At 39.3% G+C, this 19,925-nt stretch overlaps 1 long non-coding RNA gene across 1 annotated transcript in view; it reads right to left on the bottom strand.

Moving 5' to 3' along the window:
* Positions 1-14,394: 14,394 nt before the first annotated feature.
* LOC135477635 (uncharacterized) overlaps positions 14,395-19,925 on the bottom strand; it is a 56,784-nt gene continuing 51,253 nt past the window's right edge. Inside the window, exons 2-3 of the long non-coding RNA XR_010445222.1 lie at positions 19,265-19,426; positions 14,395-16,519 (exon numbers count right to left, since the gene is read on the bottom strand). This is a non-coding gene — a long non-coding RNA (uncharacterized LOC135477635). The remainder of the gene's footprint in view (positions 16,520-19,264; positions 19,427-19,925) is intronic.

The following is a 19,925-nucleotide window of genomic DNA, read 5'->3' as shown; positions in this document are numbered from 1 at the left end:
CGGCAGGCCTCTGACAAATCTATGCCGTCGCTTTCTTTGTTGACGACAGGCTTCAGATTTGGTAAGGTCGTTTAAGGCATTACTCTCGTTGCGAACGACAGGCCTTCAGCTACCACTGGTTTGGTTTGTGCCCTTACGTTAGACGGCTTAACAGTTGCATGGTGAGGTGAGGGTTTCAGCAAGCCATAAAACTGACCACCGTGTATTGGAGAAATATTCTATTTACGTATAAATTATAGTCATAATTGTTTAGCAATATGTGTAAATATTATATTATTGTGGAACTATTTTTACATACATTCTCGAGAAACGAACCACTGTGTCAAGGCGAGCCATGTGTTTTTGTCTGGGCAACACTCCAGCTGCGTATTGTCTGAAAGATAGAAAAAAACCCACCCCAATAAATCAGCTTAACAGATAAACAGGATAAACAGGTAAAAGTTCAAAACGATCAACATTTCGGCATGGCTTCAATGCGAGAATCTTCCTCTTTTTTCATCTCTGTATTGTTCCAGGTTTATGTACATGTCATTGTTTTCGGTGTTCAGGTACAGACATGGACGGCTAAAAATTTTCATTTCTTTTATTCATTTACATAATTGGGTTTATTCCCTACTCCAGATTATTTCTCTTATATACAGCCCCAGGCAACATTACAGTGGGCAGAGCCGGTGGGGAGGGGAAGTGGAGCCAAGACCATCCGCACGTTGCTGTTAGACCTTCTTAAGTACGTTCACGCCTTTCTGTATTCTGTAATTTTATGTACACTTCTGTGTTCGCGTGTATAATGATAACATATGGGCACTTAAAGGTAAAACCCTAGCTGATCTGAGGCTAAAGATGTCCAAATGTCATCGATATTAGGCCTACACTTCTCTACAGATTAAACATTAAACGGGGGATGCTGGTCGCCGTCGTATAAGTGAAATATTCTTCAATACGGCGTAAAACACCAATCAAAGAAATAAATAAATCAAACGTGGGCTCATACAAATTCAGATGGTCGTGGGTCGTGGGTCGTGGGATGGTACTCAAGAATATTTCACTTATATAAAGACAGTCAGCGTTATGGTGGCAAGAAACCGGGCAGAACCCGGGAAACCCACGACCATCCACAGGTTGCTGTCGGGCCTTCTCAAGTGCAGCCGGAAAGGTAGCCAGCATGCGCACACTAATCATCTCGGTAACAAAGGCCCAGGCAGACAAGTACTCGTGTGCTAAACAGCGAACTGGTACATTATATAACTCGTGCATTGTACACTTCATATCGCGTGGCTGCAGTGAATGGTGATGTTTATACATTCGCTTACCTCTTATATCGTTTTATATCTCTTGACATGCATTATGCGCTCTAATGCTACGAGCACAGTAGCCAAAGGGAGATAAATTGACGAGAAAACCGCAATATCGCAAAGCTGAATCAAAGCATTGATGACTTCTCCAGTATAAACTCACTGTCATTCACTTTAATTACCTCTTTTCCGTGCAGCGCTTTTACATATGTATTTCGCTAATTTCGGAGAAATTACTTCTTACGTGCTGGAAATGCACAACGTTTTTCTCCACGGAATCGAACAGGGATGACCCAACATGCCATGATGGCTCTCAAAAGCAAATGTGTACAGTTTTGTAGCCACGTGTTTGTGTACTTCTTTTGTAAGAGTGTACCACACGTACACAATCTGGTACACATTTAGTGCAATGTGTTGAACGATATGTAACTGAAATTTATACATCAATGTGTCTATGCATGTTTGTAACACATAATCTTTGCTAAAATGTGGTACACATCTTGTGTACATTTTATACGTACGCATTTGTTTGGAGAGAGGAAAAACTTTACTGCCATAAAAGTGCCAGGTAGAAAGTTGATTTTTGAATAAAAATCCTTCAACCTAATACCACAGGCGACATTTCCAGATCTATTCAGACCGTCAATCAGAAAAATCGATATGCAAGGTCAAATTCGCAGAGGTCAATGCCACATGTGCAATCAACATCCCAAACTTCTTAATTCGAAGGAAGGTGACAAAATAGAAGAAATAGCAAACAGTGCTGTTTTTTAATTATGTCAAAACACAATTATCATGTTGCCTATTGCGTTCAATCCGAGACGCTATGCTGGTTTATGTTCCAAATTACTAAATCAAAATGAAGTGGGTTAAAGATACTCTATGAAAAGTGTTCACAACAGGTGTCTTAAACGCGCTGTTGAATAAGTCATATTTCAAAAAGAGCATCGAACCTTTAGGACATTTGCTTTATAACCATATCAGGTGTTTCATCGGTTACGTGTGGCCATTTGAAAATTTTCACAATGTCGTCGCTTCTCTGTTCTTTCCTTTCTACGCTGTAAGTTTTTTCTTTATATTGAAGTCATTTAGTTCCCGTGTTAAATGACCTGCAGCATTTGAGCGAGCTGAAAACTGAGTTATCGTTCGAAACTAAGAATTTCTAATTGTCTCTTACCTTCTCCCCTCACAGGGAACTCTGATCCAAAAATGAGAAGCAGGAGGATTGCCCAGAGTGTTCCACGACCAGTTTCCATGTCCACGACAGAGCCGTCAGATCTGATGAAAAACTCTCAAATTCTTTCGAAAAACTGTTCTTAACGTGTCGTCTACAGTGGTGCCTATTAGGCTGGGCAAGTGCACTATCGGGATCTAACTGGAGGACATCTAATATATAAACATTCCAAGAGTTAAATCATCTTCCGCATTGATGGAGAGAAACAAAGACTTCGTGGTCAGGCAATATCACGGCCTGGTTCGTCAAAGAACAACCGCGATTCTGGTGGTGGTGGGGGTTTGGGTGGGGGGTTGAGAGGGTGGGGAGGGCTGCCTAACTGGACAGTTGGTAATGTCTTTATAAAGTACATGTACAAAGGTATTAAAGTCAGACATAAAATTTATTGATGGCTATTATTGAAAATTGATACTTCGATATCAATTAACGTATCAACTGAACACTGTATAGTAACGCGAGCTGTCAACCCTGGTGGTTCGTTTGATTTCCCCTAAATCTAAGTCAAGCTGTGACATTCAACAAAACGCGGATCTCTGACGTACTACTACAGAAAACGTAAAAATTGTCCCCTCGCCCTTGTTACAGTCAGCATGACACTCATACGACATTTCTGCATGTGTGTACTAAATTTACCAGCCCTTGTTGCTCTAGCGCATCGTACTGAGCGTTATTCTTTTTATCTTATTTAGAGAAGAAGAAAATTCATCTTGAGGCTAATTTTATATCTTCGTAAAAAGGAAGCTGAGAGCAATTTTTTTTAGAAAATGTGTGTGTGAATCAGAAACCAGCTGTCGTCCACTTTTAACAACCTTTTTCCTTTCTTTTTTTCTTTCAGACTCTGACTAGGTTTCACCAAATAACTTTTGGATTCACTTCCATACAAAACATAGATGTTCAATGTAGTTTCCACCGAACCACTTTCGGATTCACTTCCATACAGCCATAGCTGTTCAACGCAGTTAGCACCAAACAACTTTCGGATTCACTTCCATACAACCATAGACGTTCAATGTAGGTAGCACCAAATAACTTTCGGATTCACTTCCATACAACCACAGATGTTCAATGTTGGTAGCACCAAATAACTTTCGGATTCACTTCCATACAACCATAGACGTTCAATGTAGGTAGCACCAAATAACTTTCGGATTCACTTCCATTACAACCACAGATGTTCAATGTAGGTAGCACCAAATAACTTTCGGATTCACTTCCATACAACCACAAATGTTCAATGTAGGTAGCACCAAACAACTTTCGGATTCACTTCTATACATCCACGGATGTTCAATGTAGGTAGCACCAAGTAACTTTCGGATTCACTTCCATACAACCATAGATGTTCAATGTTGGTAGCACCAAATAACTTTTGGATTCACTTCCATACAACTACATGTATACATGTGCAATGCAACTTAAACCGGGCAACTTAATTCCATACAACTATAAATGCTCTGCACAGCTGTCACCATACAACATTCGGTCTCACTTCTACACGGCTGTACATGTTCAGAGCGGCGTCCATAATACAGCATTCGCATTTACTTCTACACAATTATACTCCATCCATCATACAACATTCACAATCACTTCTACACAGTTATACATGCTCAACGCGCTTTTCGCCGTACAACATTCACAATCACTTCTACACATCTATACACGATCACTGCGGCTTACACTATACAATATTCGCATTCACTTCTATACAGTTATACATGCTCAGTGCGGCATCCATCATACAACATTCGCCATTGACTTCAACAGAATTATACATGCTCAGTGCGGCATCCATCGTACAACATTCGCCATTGACTGCTACACAGTTATACATGCTCAGTGCGGCATCCATCATACAACATTCGCCATTGACTTCTACACAATTATACATGCTCAGTGCGGCATCCATCATACAACATTCGCCATTGACTTCTACACAGTTATACATGCTCAGTGCGGCATCCATCATACAACATTCGCCATTGACTTCTACACAGTTATACATGCTCAGTGCGGTATCTATCATACAACATTCGCCATTGACTTCTACACAGTTATACATGCTCAGTGCGGTATCCATCATACAACATTCGCCATTGACTTCTACACAGTTATACATGCTCAGTGCGGCTTCCATCATACAACATTCGCCATTGACTTCTACACAGTTATACATGCTCAGTGCGGTATCTATCATACAACATTCGCCATTGACTTCTACACAGTTATACATGCTCAGTGCGGCTTCTATCATACAACATTCGCCATTGACTTCTACACAATTATACATGCTCAGTGTGGCATCCATCATACAACATTCGCCATTGACTTCTACACAGTTATACGTGCTCATTGCGGCATCCATCATACAACATTCGCCATTGACTTCTACACAATTATACATGCTCAGTGCGGCATCCTTCATACAACATTCGCCATTGACTTCTACACAGTTATACATGCTCAGTGCGGCTTCCAACATACAACATTGGAATGCACTTCTACACAGCTGTACGTGCTCAGTGCGGCTTCCAACATACTACATTCGCATTCACTTCTACAGTTGTACACGCTCAGTGCGGCTTCCACTGTACAACATTCCGATTCACCTCGACTGTGTGTGGCTGAAAGCAACTGCAATTTTTGGACACGCTTCGGCTTGTTTACATAGGAGTAAACTGGGGAGTGGGGGCGTCGTCCGCATTATTGGCCAATGCTATGCACTTGTTGTTAGTTGTGTTTAGCCCTGCAAGCCGATCTGATATATCAGACTGCTTCATTGTACACCGATTCAATAGTGTTATATGTGTTATGTAATACAAATGTCATCTGCACTAACAGAATGAAATATGTTATATGTGTCATGGCTGTGTATACAGGCTGTACATAGCTTAAACAGCTGCTATTGTTCACAACGCTGGTCTGTGGAAGTGATGCTTTAATTTTAGTACTTTTACAATCAATGCCAGAGGAGGAATATACATATATTCAGACAGGCCGCTGGAGAGTCTGTCTCCTAAACGGTAGACCTTGGAATCGATCCCGAAGCACACCTTAAACATTGGTAATCTTAGCACTAGCTCGCTTGGCGCTCAGGGCAAAAGGAATAGGCCAAATATTGGGCCGCCCGGGGTCAGTAGCTTACAATGTGACTGACTGGAGCAATGAGTCTAGTGTCTTTGACATGGCTTTCCAGTTAGGCAGCACTATCAATATGTCGACATTGGATCCGGCCTGATACAATGAGACACAGCCGTGATGACCGAAGTAATGACGAAAGCAAGGTTAAACTTGCTTAAACCACAATCAGTTGAACCTAAATACATGCATTCAGTGCTGGTCGAGTTAATAACGAATTTGTCCTTGTTTTGACCTTCCTCTCTACGAGTTATTCTGAAAACCGTGTCAAGGTCATTTTAAGCTTGCGGCACAGTATATTTATTTATTTATTTATTTATATGATTCGCCTTTTATGTCGTACCGGTACTCAACAATATTTCACTAATACGACGCCGGTCAGCATTGTAGCGGGAGGAAACCGGGCAGAACATAGCGAAAACCCACGACCATCCGCAGGTTCTGGCTGACCCGGTACAGTGAACATCGCCTCAGATCTAATGTTTCTTCTATAACGGTCACTTAACCTGTGACCTACGAAGTCTTTTTATAAATCACAGGTGCATGGTTTTGAAGCGAAACTTTTACATTTGAGTTGTTTTACATTGCATGACTTGACTATGAAAATCTTCGACGAAAATGTAAACGACGAAAACACACAATAAAACACTTGACGTGTTGTATGTACACAAACTTATGTCCTTTCCAACGAAAGCCTTGTGTCATATTTGATCAACTCTATCTTGTGTTGAATTAAAATAGGGTCTTGTGTTGAAAGAATTGGACACAAGATATGTTGGATGTTATACACAATACTTGTATTGCATAAATTACGTCATTCTGGTTTAACACAAGTTTGTGTTGCATTTTTTGTAACACAAACACGTGTACTTCACTTTTTTTTAACACATGTTTGTGCTGGGGTAACACATTTCTGTGTTGATTTCAACACAAGTGTTTTTTGTATGTACTGATTTAGTACAGGTAACTACATACCTCAGATTTTATTCATCTAAAAAATGTAGCAAAATTTTTCACACAATTGTAGTTTACATTACCTTGCGTGTAGAATGACAGAGGTAGTTTTCACTCGTTATAAATACATTTGTATGCTTCGCTTTAATTTGTTTCATTCCTTCAAATATTTCTTTGATTTTCATCAAGTGGCCACATCTCGGGCAAATTTACAATGTCCTCGAGTTGGTCTCTGTCCTCTGGCGCCCCCTGGTGCCTCTTTCGAAGAAGAGGCTGTAAATCACCGGAGGTCATTGTGTATTTCTCACTCGACCTGTGCCTCCGTTCCGCCATTGTGAAGTCCGACACGCAAATGGGTCGTAAACTAGCTCGTCGTAACTCAATAGCACGACAAACTTGACACATTTTAGGGAGTGTTTTTAAAGACGGCGGATATAAATCTGTCGTCTGGTCGTTAAACCGTCCATGTGAGTGTCTTATTCTGATATTTAATTCAGTCGAATTAAAGGCGTTCTGCCATATGTAGTTACCTCGCTAAGAAATCGGGGGCCAATTCTGTGTACGAAACCTTTGCTGAGATACAAGTCAAGATTTGGAATACAATTTTAAAGTATGTTTTTGAGGCCTATATATAAATATTTTAATCACTTTAGGTCTCATCCCAAGACAAAGGTATCAACTTCATGAACCGGTACCAAATAAACTAAGCTTGTTTGACGAGGTTTCAAAGTCTGGAAATGGCTTAGTGTAATTTGTATTTTCAACAACAAAGCCTTGCTGGTCAAGTTGGTCGTTTCTTGCTGATAGCTAAAGTATGACAGTTGCTCAACGAATGAATTATTTGATAAATTGAAGATGAGTATTTTAGATATGGATTTACTGAATAAGCAAGCATTTATTTAAAAGTGATTGATGTTAAATGTGGTATTTAAGAACAGTTCATACATTGGTGGTCAAGTCGTTTGGTAGAGGAGACTTTTACTTTCCGGTTTAAACCACTGCCTTTCAAAATCTTCTGACAAAACCAGCGAGAGGTGGATTCGACTTGCAGCCTCACTGGGCAGGTGCCATTCAGCTGCAGCGAGTGGGAGATTTTAGGGAACTGAGCCAAAATAGGGTACCTTGTATGTTCATAAATTGCGAGTAGCACCACTGCATTTTTGTACCTAATTCTGCTTAAGCCATGGTGCTAGAAAACGCGTAATTTGTCAACCACTTGAACAGTTAGAATAAAACTCGAACTGAAGTAAATAGACAAAAGCCTGTGTTTCACAGGTCCACCTGTGACCACTTGCCAACTATCACACTGTTATCGATGCTATGGTTTGACTCTATGCACTGTAAGACTTTTACATTATATGGAAGTGAACAATTACGTCATACCAACAGTGTTTCAAAAGCACCCGGTTTTGCATGATTTGTTTTGAACTGGATGCTCGTAAATATACTGTTACCAGGCAATAGTCTGTATGGGCCTAAGTGCTTGAAGACTTGACGAGGTTAAACTAATTTTCAGCTAAGAAATTTACAAGTTCAAACAAACACACCAAGAGTTTTCTTGACTCGTTGACTGTGAACAGATTTACCAAACTAACTATATGCTGCATGAGTAACTACCTGGCTCAGTCATCTAAAGTGTAATTCTCGAAGCTTGGGGCAAAAGAGGTTCCTGTGCAACCGTACTGCAACATGCGAGAATGGCTGTTCACTTGGTGAATAAATGATTGATGAAGAGCGTGCAGTAATACCCCCCCCCCCCTCCACACACACACACAACCTGAGCAGGTCGTTGTTGTATATAAGTCTAATATTCTTTCAGTACCCCGTAAAATCTCACGAAACAAATGAATCAGCATTTTATTTGCTGGTTAGGAAGAAAGCAGAAAGCTGCTGTGGGAAACTGCGTGTATTTATTGTGAAAAACAAAGACAAAACTAATAAAGACAAATCAAGGTACAGCGTACAGTCAACGCCGGACGGATGTAACACGTCGTGAAGAGACCCAACACTGGGGGAATGTTCTGTGAAATTTGGCATTTAACGGCACATATTCGATGGCCGGCGCACATCTGATAGTTTAATTCGCTGTACACATGATTAAATCTATAGTTGCCCTTACGTACGTGGGAAGGTCTGGCAGCAACCTGCGGATGGTCGTGGTTTTCCTCCAGGCTCTGCCCGGTTTCCTCCCACCATAATGCTGGCCGGCGTCGTATAAGTGAAATATTCTTGAGTACGGCATAAGACATCGGTCAAATAAATAAATAAAAAATAAATAAATAAATCTTTTTCACGGAGGACAAATCGCTTATACACATCAAATTTAAAGCAAAGCCATCTGGTGCTAAAGCACCCAGGATCACGAAGCTTAATTCAGGCTTAGTCTTAACTTCTACTGTTTTTTCTGAACTTAGATTCATGTAATACTCACCAATACCAAACAATGATCTTTCTTACAGAAAAATTTGCTGGCACTTTGGGCTACGCTACATTTTCCTATACGCAAACAGTTATTTTCTAACCGTAAATTTACAGCCAATTGCACACAGTTACGTAAGCGAGGTGCTGTAAAAGTACAATGTTGTCTATTCTTTTTTTCGCAGTAGTGGAAGTCGTCAATCATTTAAGCAATATCATTTTTTTCCCGCAAAGTTCACTGATTCAATATAGCCCAACATGTTGTATAATGTATTGTATCTACACAACTTTTCTCTGTCGCTAAAATGCAATGAAATATCATATTTACAGACATTTTACACAATATCGTTTGCCACCCATTTTAAAATATTTTTTAGTAGTAGTAACTTTCGTGTAGTAACTTTCAAATCCTTAAGCCTGTATATAGGCAGATTTTCTTTGATTCGTTATCATTTATTGCTAGGGAGTGTATACATCTACAGTGGTTGTAACGAAACTGGGAAGAGCATTGGACTTCCCAGCGAAAAGAGGCAGGTCTATCACGCAGAAGAATAAGGTTTGAAATAGCAAGAGTAATCAGTGACAAAAATGATTAAACAATAAATAATATGGCTTATAAACAGGTAAATATAGGTTTAATTTTATCACACCCATGCAACGCTATCACGTTTACATCAAAAGCATATTTGATTTAATTTAGGTAAAATTAAACCAAATGTAAACGTGATAGCGTTGCATGGGTATGTTTTAATTACAACAAAATATTTGATCATGACTTTGACAAGGAACCTCTAAATTCTTCTAGTAACGTTATATTTTTATCTATGCTTGAACGCTAACTAGGCCTACAGTGTTGAAAGCATGTGTCAAGTATTTCAGTGTATGATAAAGGGCGGTTTTGTGTCGTATATAACTAGACACACTGGTTGAACACAAACTCACAGGTGCTACCTTTCAGCGTTGTGGTGATAGGCTATACCGCCATTCCCATGAGTATATGATTGGTATTTCACAAGGACTTGTAAGCCAGATGGCACAGTTAAATAATGGTTAAAACTGGGCTTAATAGGGATTACTGTATACTTTTCTCGATCTTAATCAACTGACTCGAAGCTGATCCGCTTTCCTACCTGGTCATGATTTATTTAATTATTTATTTGATTGGCTTCATGACGTAATTCTATACTGTTCTCTTCTGTCAATGAAACCGTTTCTCGATTCCAGCCAAGAGACACAAGAGGTGCTTTGAACCATCCCAAATGCTTGAATCCTGATTGCAATTACAGCTTTGAACCATTCCAAATGCTTGAACCTTGATTACAATACAGCTATGAGCCATCCCAAATGTTTGAATCCGGATAACAATTACAGCTTTGAGCCATCCCAAATGCTTGAATCCCTATTACAATAGAGCTATGAGCTATCCCAAATGTTTGAATCCCGATTACAATACAGCTATGAGCCATCATAAATGCTTGAATCCCGATTACAATACAGCTATGAGCCATCCCAAATGCTTGAATCCTGATTACAATAAAGCTATGAGCCATCCCAAATGTTTGAATCCCGATTATAATACAGCTATGAGCCATCAAAAATGCTTGAATCCTGAATACAATACAGCTATGAGCCATCCCAAATGCTTGAACCTTGATTACAATACAGCTATGAGCCTTTCTAAATGTTTGAATCCTGATCACAATTGCAGCTATGAGCCATTCAAGATGTTTGAATCCTGATTACAATTACAGCTACGAGCCATCCCAAATGCTTGAATCCTGATTACAATACAGCTATGAGCCATCCCAAATGTTTGAATCTTGATTACAATACAGCTATGAGCTATCCCATATGTTTGAACCTTGATTACAATACAGCTATGAGCCATTCCAAATGTTTGAATCGTGATTACAATACAGCTATGAGCTATCCCAAATGTTTGAATCCCGATTACAATACAGCTATGAGCCATTCCAAATGTTTGAATCCTGATTACAATTACAGCTATGATCCATTCCAAATGTTTGAATCCTGATTACAATTACAGCTATGAGCCATCTCAAATGCTTGAATCTTGATTACAATACAGCTATGAGCTATCTCAAATGTTTGAATCCTGATTACAATTACAGCTTTGAGCCATCTCAAATGTTTGAATCCTTATTACAATTACAGCTTTGAGCAATCCCAAATGTTTGAATCCCGATTACAATACAGCTCAATATCTATATCAGTCAAATCAAGACGTCATCGGTGGAGGTAATTTTAGATGGTGACGTATTTATAGCCGCACTGTCTTCTTGGAACATGTTGTTGAATCGCTGGGTCGCACGAGACGTGAGTTCAATCCCATTTTCGAGAACGTTGAAGATTTTCTTGTTTTCATTGTTCTCACGGCCTGTAATTGTTAACAAGAATTCTCGACAGTCCTCTTACACCTTGCTCTCCCTCAAAATAACATAAGTTACTCGTGGGAAAATTTGGCAGTAACTTACCGAAGGTCGGTAGTATAATCCAACAACATCGGTTCCGCCACCTATAAAACTGGTAGTCTTAATCTGTATCAGTGATAAACTCTTGAGTATATATGGCATTGAACAGCCCAACAGTCAGATCAAATTACATAATGTGAATAAAATCGCCTGAATACTCTGCAAAGAAAGTCTCACTTCACTCTGAGGATTAAAGCTTGGCCTACTCCTACACGCTATGCACCGAGACCGGAAGTACCAGACTGCCATTTTTATTACATGCCAAGCTTTAAACTCGAAACCGTGTTGAGGGGCCTCGCTGGATCGTTGAGACCACCAGAGCCTTGGTTAATGTCTTTATGTCAGGAAGTTTACCAGCTACCTGGCGAAGATAGGGGTTTACACCAAGTTTCTTCCAACCTTAAACGACCGCCGTAACTTATAAACGAAATATTTTTGAGCACCTGTTAAATTCCAATCAGGGGACTCCGTGGGCGAGGTTATTAGCATTCCAGCGTTACGTGATGGCCCAGGAGCCTCTCACTAATGTGGTTGCTGTGTGTTCAAGTCATCTCATGCTGGTTTCCTCTTCGTGAAAAGTCTTGCAGCAACCTGAGGAGGGTTGTGGGTTCTTCCTCCCTCCTCCCTCCTCCCGGTTCAGCCCAGTTTCTTACCACCACAATGCTGGCCGCCGTCGCATAAGTGAAATATTCTAGAGTAAGGCGTAAAACACGAATCAGATAAATAAGTTCCAATCCATCGATCAGTCAGTCAGTCAATCAATTATTACGCATCACAGCGCTCTCAACAAAGTTATGATGGCATTTTAAAAGTTTATACAGTTTCATCAATACTCGGAAATAAAGGGTGTCATTTTCCCCGCGTAATTACCACGCTGAACTCACCATTGTTCATAATGATTATTACGTCATCACACCGGCAGGATTGAGCGAGTGAGCGTGTGCTTGGGGTTTAACGTTGTACTCAACAATTTTTCAGTCACATGACGACGAAAGAATCCTTAGGGTGTATGTAATGTGCCTCCTTGTCGCAGGACGGATTTTCACCGCTCTTTTATCTAGTGCTGCTTCACTGAGACGACTTACCGAAGGCAAATAAGCCGCTTCCGCCCGTGCCATTATACTGATACGGGTCAACCACCCGTTGCACTATCCCCCCTCATACTGGACGCCAAGGAAGGTTTTTAAAGTCTTAGGTGTGACTCGACCCAGGATTGATCCTGGATCTACCGCTCCCGAAGGGGACGCTCTACCGGGCCGGTGGCAGGAATGAACCCTAGACTAGACACAGCTTACATGCGACGACATTACTCAGGCGGTATTCACCATTGATCTATCAAAGCTGAGATGAATAAATACCCCGTTTTGATCGGATATAAAGTGAGAATATGCAGGAAGGTTGAAGGTTCTTTGTACGCATGGTCCAATTTATCCAGCAATCATACTGCTTTGTCAAGGATAGACAACACAGGAACTAGCCGTAGCACTGACATTTTCTTAAAGACGTCTATGAATCTTTTTTTTCAAACATTCCTACAGATTATAAAGGTAGTAGCAAGAAAGAATGATGGCTTTGCAACAAAAGTGTTGTTTGAATGCAAGTGTAGCTTGATGTGTCTTCGTTGCACCCGTTCTCCAGTGCTTCAGTCTTCGTTGTTCAGACGGGTGTTTAGGGAGCGTATTGTTTGGTGTGCCTGTTTTTGGTGCACCCACTGTTTTGTGTGCCTTCTAAGGGTGATGTTTAGTATGCCTATTGTTTGATGGTGTGCCTGTTGTTTGATGGTGTGCCTGTTGTTTGGTGCACCCGCTGTTTAGTGTGCCTTTGCATTGTGATGTTTAGTATGCCAGTTGTTTGATGGTGTGCCTGTTGTTTGGTGCACCCGCTGTTTAGTGTGCCTTTTTAGTTTGACGTTTAGTATGCCTGTTGTTTGATGGTGTGCCTGTTGTTTGGTGCACCCGCTGTTTAGTGTGCCTTTGCATGGTGATGTTTAGTATGCCTTTTGTTTGATGGTGTGCCTGTTGTTTGGTGCACCCGCTGTTTAGTGTGCCTTTGTATGGTGATGTTTAGTATGCCTTTTGTTTGATGGTGTGGCTGTTGTTTAGTTTGCGTGTTGTTTGACGGTGTGCCTGTTGTTTGGTGTGCGTGTTGTTTGACGCTGTTCCTGTTGTTTGATGGTGTGCCTGTTATTTGGTGTGCGTGTTGTTTGACGGTGTGCCTGTTGTTTTGTGTGCCTGTTATTTGGTGTGCCTGTTGTTTGGTGTGCGTCTTGTTTGGTGTGCCTGTTATTTGGTATGCCTGTAAATTGTTTAGTGTGCCTGTTGTTTGGTGTGCCTGTTATTTAGCGTGCCTGTTGTTTGATGTATAGTGCGTCCAGTCTTTACTGTTTTTGGTCTGCTTACCCCGAAAAACTCACGGTCTTTTGTGCACCCGTCCTGTATTGTACATGGTAGACTGTGCCAAAAGGTAAGTACAACAACAACGCCACAACTACCCCATAGATCTGGTCATTGGAACTAAAAAATCTTTTTGATGACGTTAAACAACAATGAAAGAAATCATCTGAATACCCAGGTAAGAAAATCAATAAAAAAAACGAAAAGTGAACACGAAAATGTTCGTACTGAAGCTCCAATGTAGGCAATAGGAGTTATCTTTTTGAAGAATGTGTCTAAACATAATCTCGTGTCCAAACATAATCTCGTTTATACGTCACCTGACAACGTCACTTTCGTAGTTGAATATTAAACACAAGTGAACACAAATTCTGTAGCAAAGAAAAATCCTTTACTTGAAATATAAGCGTACTACTGTCATCTGATGATTTAAAAGAACATTTCCAACTTTAATTAAACTTTAACACTTTACCTAAAATAAACAAAATTTATGAAATTTTATTATTAATTGTCTGATCATATATTTCTGACATTCGAAAGGCCAGTTAAATCTACAAATTGACACCATTTTTAAAAAAGGAAAAGAAAAAAGAAGAGATATGAATGAAATCAGAGCATTTAAACGTGGAGAGAGAACGAAATCGATCTGGTCCCATGTACTCACATAGCTTTATTTAGTTGTCAAGGTTTTATACATAGGCCGGTCAACAAAAAAGAACAAAATGACATGACATCTGTGTTTTACGTTTTCATTTTAACAGATCACCATCTTGGTGGAACATGTCGTGTACACATGTTATGGTGACGTCATGACTATGAGTGTTCATCATTTCCCCAGCCCAGCATGGTTGAAAAATCTCTTCTGTGGAACTGAAATAAAATACATACATGAACTCTCATAGTGTACAGCTATCATTACCAGAGGTATAGAACTCCTCGGAAGCAAGAGAAGGTATATTGCAGAATACACTTTTTTTCGTAATTTCTTTAGCATTGACGTCATGTAAGACGTTGGCAATGTGAAATAGACATATAATAATACAGACGGTAGTTAGTGGCATTAGACCACGTTAAGACAGAAACGTTTACGCGTACGTTCCACCAAAGTTCCACAACATACACAAATAAAGCCAGTGTAAAATACAGATCGTGAACAACTGCTGAGACATTTTATGACAGTGGTATGTCACTGTGACAAACAATTAAGCTTAGAACAAAAAGGCTTAACAATACAAACCACAGCCATGGCGTATCACAAAATGATACTCAGGGAATTCCATACACCAAGAAAGATATATACAATCACCACGAGGAGTTACCATGGAAACCAAAAAGGACAGCGCATGCGTGAATAATGAGACCGGTATACAATTTTAAGCCATCTGGAAACGCTCATTTTAATATATAATGTTGCAATGTTGTACGCAGGGTAATCAATGTATCGGCATGCATATGCGATGGAGTTAGAGGGATAATTAAGAACCATTAAGAATCAAAACCAAACGAAAGCAAGTCGATTAGCAGCTGCAACGTTGCCGTTACTGGTAAAGAGAAAATGTTCAAGAAGTAATTATGACAAACGGAGTAAAGTAAACATCTGGATTTTGACTAACACTGAATTCTGTAAAAAATGAAAATGTTGTGTTTCCATTCTTAAAAGTTACAAAAAATTAATCAGGACTCCCTGGAAAATGAGTAATATCACTGGATCAATTCGTAATGCGTTATGAAAAAATGCCATGTTTTATTTAACAAATAACGTCTAGATTTGTAAATGTTGGATGGAATACGTGATTTTCAACTGTAATAGCTCGCCCGATGAACCGAGGCATGGAATGTCAATGACGTTATTGTTATATTATGGACTACCACTGTAATATACCAGATTCGTTATATCCAATAGAGATGGGTTAAATGACTGAGTATTTGGTGTAAATGTCTTACTGTGGGTGGATTCGGTTCAAAAATCGCCTACATTAACCTAAAGAAATTAACTTGAATCTGTGAACCAAATCAGTTCCATCTATAGTCCAACTGTCTCGAAATGAGCTGGTAGAAATCCATTTTTAATATCCATTTTCCAAGCAAAGAATTAACTATTTGCTAACCTTTCAGTAAATTTTGTTAATGTCATTCGATTTTAATGCTACGCATATCACACAAAATGTGCCGGTATGAAATCATAAAAATAAATAATTCGATTATAAAAAAATGTCAAAATGCTCCAATTCATATTAAATCAAAGGACATCTGAGCTTTTCTGATAATGTTCTCTGGATAACTTGAAAAAGTGTAAAACAGCAAATTTCATGATTCCTCCTCCCTATCTAATGAGCGGCAATGGCGTCTGACATATCGCACCAGAGGCAGTGAGCATCGCATGCTCATGGATAGTTCAGTGAATATTGTAACATTTGAATGAAGAGTTGAGAAAAAAACTAGATTCGTGCATTTGTTTGCAAACTAATTTACATGTATACACAAAATATGATCAGATAGATTTCATTTTTATGATAAGTTAAAGAAGAGCAGGCAACTGTGAGCGGGGTTATTTTCCGAAGCCTGTGTGACCGAAAAACCGCTTGGAAATTCCTGGAGCTGAAAACATATAATATTCAGATTAGCCACGTGATACCTGATTAGTATGAGGCCAAAACGAGGCCAAACCTCCCCAGAGATGAATGAAAGCGCATGTCCATTATTTATACAGGTGCGCATGCGTGTGGGGTGCACAACACCAAATCAGATAGTTAAAGCAGACGAAACGGCAAGCGGTAACCATAAGAATATATGAACAAAAGTTTATGATCTTTAAAACCACAGATGTGTGGCTATATATACATAATTTAAGGCGGTTTCCATGCCTTTCATCTGCTTTCACTCAATATATACATTGAAGCCTGTGAATTCCCAAGATGGAGAGGATTTTCCTCACATATGCTCTTTAGATATTAGAAATCATAGTGAAGGGTTGGGGTGAAGGTGAGGTTGAGGTAGGGAATTGTACTACTTCGTGGTTTCTTTTAGGATGTTAAAGTTTACTTCACTTTTTTCACTATTTTTAAATATGGCTGACAATTTGGCGAGAGACTCATCTACGAGCAGATGAATTTCAAATTTATGGTCTTAGAAAGATTTCTTGTATCAGCATACACAAGCTTCGCTGCACAGTGTAAATATATAGATATACAGAAGTGTGTCGATACAATTACCAAAGCCAATCTTTACTGGAAGACCCACAAAACCATACAATGTCATAATTATAACCCATAATACTTATGGTTAGAGAAACATGAGTGCCTTTAGGCCTGAAAACATCGCCATCGTGCAAAACGTAAATAAGGAGACAATTCAACCAACTGGTATTCTGTAAAGTATGAGTTAAGGCGCGGTATGTTCAAGAATTTGTCATGATATACTGCCACACAGAATTTCACGTTAGAGGGTAATTCGTTCGAAACGGAAGGTAGAGAAAAGGAAAATTACGAAGAAGAAACAGATTAAGGCATGACGACAATGATATAATTGGCGAACTAAGATCACTTGATATTTGTCCAAAAATCCAGAGTTCTTCCAAAAATAGAATACGACAGTCGTGTTTCTCTTGAACATAAAATATGTAACTCCCATCAGACAAAACCATGAATATTAATGACGCTGTGAACCACAAACCCAGCACATGAACCAATCATAATACACCGTTTTACTCAACGAACGTTTACTCCCATCAAAGATTACCTCCCCTTTTCTGCCAAAGCACTTCATGCAACACGTCTTGAAGCGTAAATTTTGAGAATTTCTTGTGGTATACAGAAAAAGTAATCCATGAGGATAATCTCGTAACACAGCAAGAAATGTGATGCATTGTTGCTTTTCGGTGAAATAAGGAAGACGATAAAAGTCAAGCCTCGCACAGTTTTGCACAGACGCTTTCAGTATTCATAACTCATGGTTTCTATTAAATCCATTCCAATATCCAAAATGGGCTAAGTTAACAACTTTGAGCACTTAGAAAAGAAGCGCCCCTTGATTTAAGTTAAATTTTGGTTAATTTTGGTTAATATTTATTTTTTGATTTATTTATTTATTTGATTGGTATTTTACGCCGTATTCAAGAATATTTCAGTTACACGACGGCAGCCAGCATTATGGTGGGAGGAAACCGGCAAAGCCCGGGGGAAACCCCACGACCATTCACAGGTTGCGGCTAGACCTTCCTACGTTCGTTTTGGCTAATCAGAAAATTCCTGTTGGCAACAGATACTTATGGTAAGTCATTTTGGTATTTTTTTTATACGCATTTGCAAAGCAATTGTAGGTATGTCCGATTCTTTTGTACAGATTTAAAATATTGTAAAATAATAATAATATTTATTTATTTTATTTATTTATTTGATTGGTGTTTCACGCTGCACTCAAGAATATTTCACTTATACGACGGCGGCCAGCATTATGGTGGGTGGAAACCGGACAGAGGCCGGGGGAACCCACGACCATCCGCAGGTTTCTAGCAGACCTTCCCACTTACGGCCGGAGAGGAAGCCAGCATGAGCTGGACTTGAACTCACAGCGACCGCATTGGTGAGAGACTCCTGGGTCATTGCGCTGCGCTAGCGCGCTAACCGACTGAGCCACGGAGGCCCCTAATAATAATAATATTATGTAAAACAATGTTTATTGTTATTATATAAAATTATAGTGTGTTTATGTTGAAATCTTCTATACATTTATACCGATAAAAATTTATTTTAGATATATGCAAAATATTTGTACATTTATGTACGAAACTTTTCACACAAATATACCGAAGTTTTTATAGATATGTACCGGTTTGCCGCCGTCGTATAAATGAAATACTCTTGAGTAGGACGTAAAGCACGAATCAAATAAATAAATTGTCGTTATATACAAATGTTTGCCCATATGTACAAAGGAATTGTACATAAGAAAAATTCTTTTTTGCTTATATATATAAATAGGAAAACGGCTTCCCGTAATTACTGGTTCTGAAATGGTTGTCGTACGAACGACTCAGATCATTGTTATAATACTGCGTATATAGGCAAATATCCCCATCCGTATATACGCAGTTTATACAATATCCTCAAAAAGTGACGTCATTTAAGGAGGTAAACTTCCAGTTCGAAGATTTGTCAAAGCGACCCCTGGTTCAGTACATATATTGATAATTTAGACGTCTGTGCAAAACCTCGAGACATCGATTAAGGGTCACCTAGGGATACTGTACTACAAATACAGCGTGTACATATACACAGCGCATAATAATAATAATAAAAATAGTAAACAATGCATGCAGAACGTAAAGGCCAAAGATCCGCCTACCTGAACTGCCGCATAACCTTGAAGCTTCCTCGCCCAGGTCGTTAAAGAAGGCGCACAATGTCCGGCGTACGGCTTCCAGTTTTTCTACATTAACGTCATAACATTCACCGTCGATTTCTAGTTGGTAGTCTGGACATCTCTGTTTGTAATAGGCTCTTCTGACTGCAAGAAATAAAACATCGGCGATACAAATCATGTATATATGACCACTTTAAAAAAAAAGACGACATTTAATGGCAATTACAATCGCCACAAGTACACTCTTAACACAAATTCTCAGGATGCTACATGTATATATTTTCTAATATAGGGTATATATGCATATTCAAAAAGGCAGTAAATGCCCACTGCAATCACCACATCTACGTACTTAAAACTAGTCTGTGAAATGGACAGAACACTACATGTATATTTTCTGACAGGGGCCATGTTTTCAAAAAGCCATTAAATGCCACACTGAGAGAAAAGTTTGTGTCAGCTCAAAAATGTAAGCTGTACAAATAAGCTTATTCACCTCAGAGCTAAAAGGCTAATTCACCTCAGAGCTAATAAGCTAAATCACCTGGTCATCAGAGTCAGATGACCAGATCAGCACTAAAGCTTTTTACTTTTTTTTCCACTTGCAGGGAAATTCTCTTTTCTATATATTAAATGCAAACAA

Source organism: Liolophura sinensis, chromosome 11 (assembly GCF_032854445.1).
Source record: "Liolophura sinensis isolate JHLJ2023 chromosome 11, CUHK_Ljap_v2, whole genome shotgun sequence".
Taxonomy (NCBI): Eukaryota; Metazoa; Mollusca; class Polyplacophora; order Chitonida; family Chitonidae; genus Liolophura; species Liolophura sinensis.
This window is presented reverse-complemented; position numbering and strand designations above follow the sequence as displayed.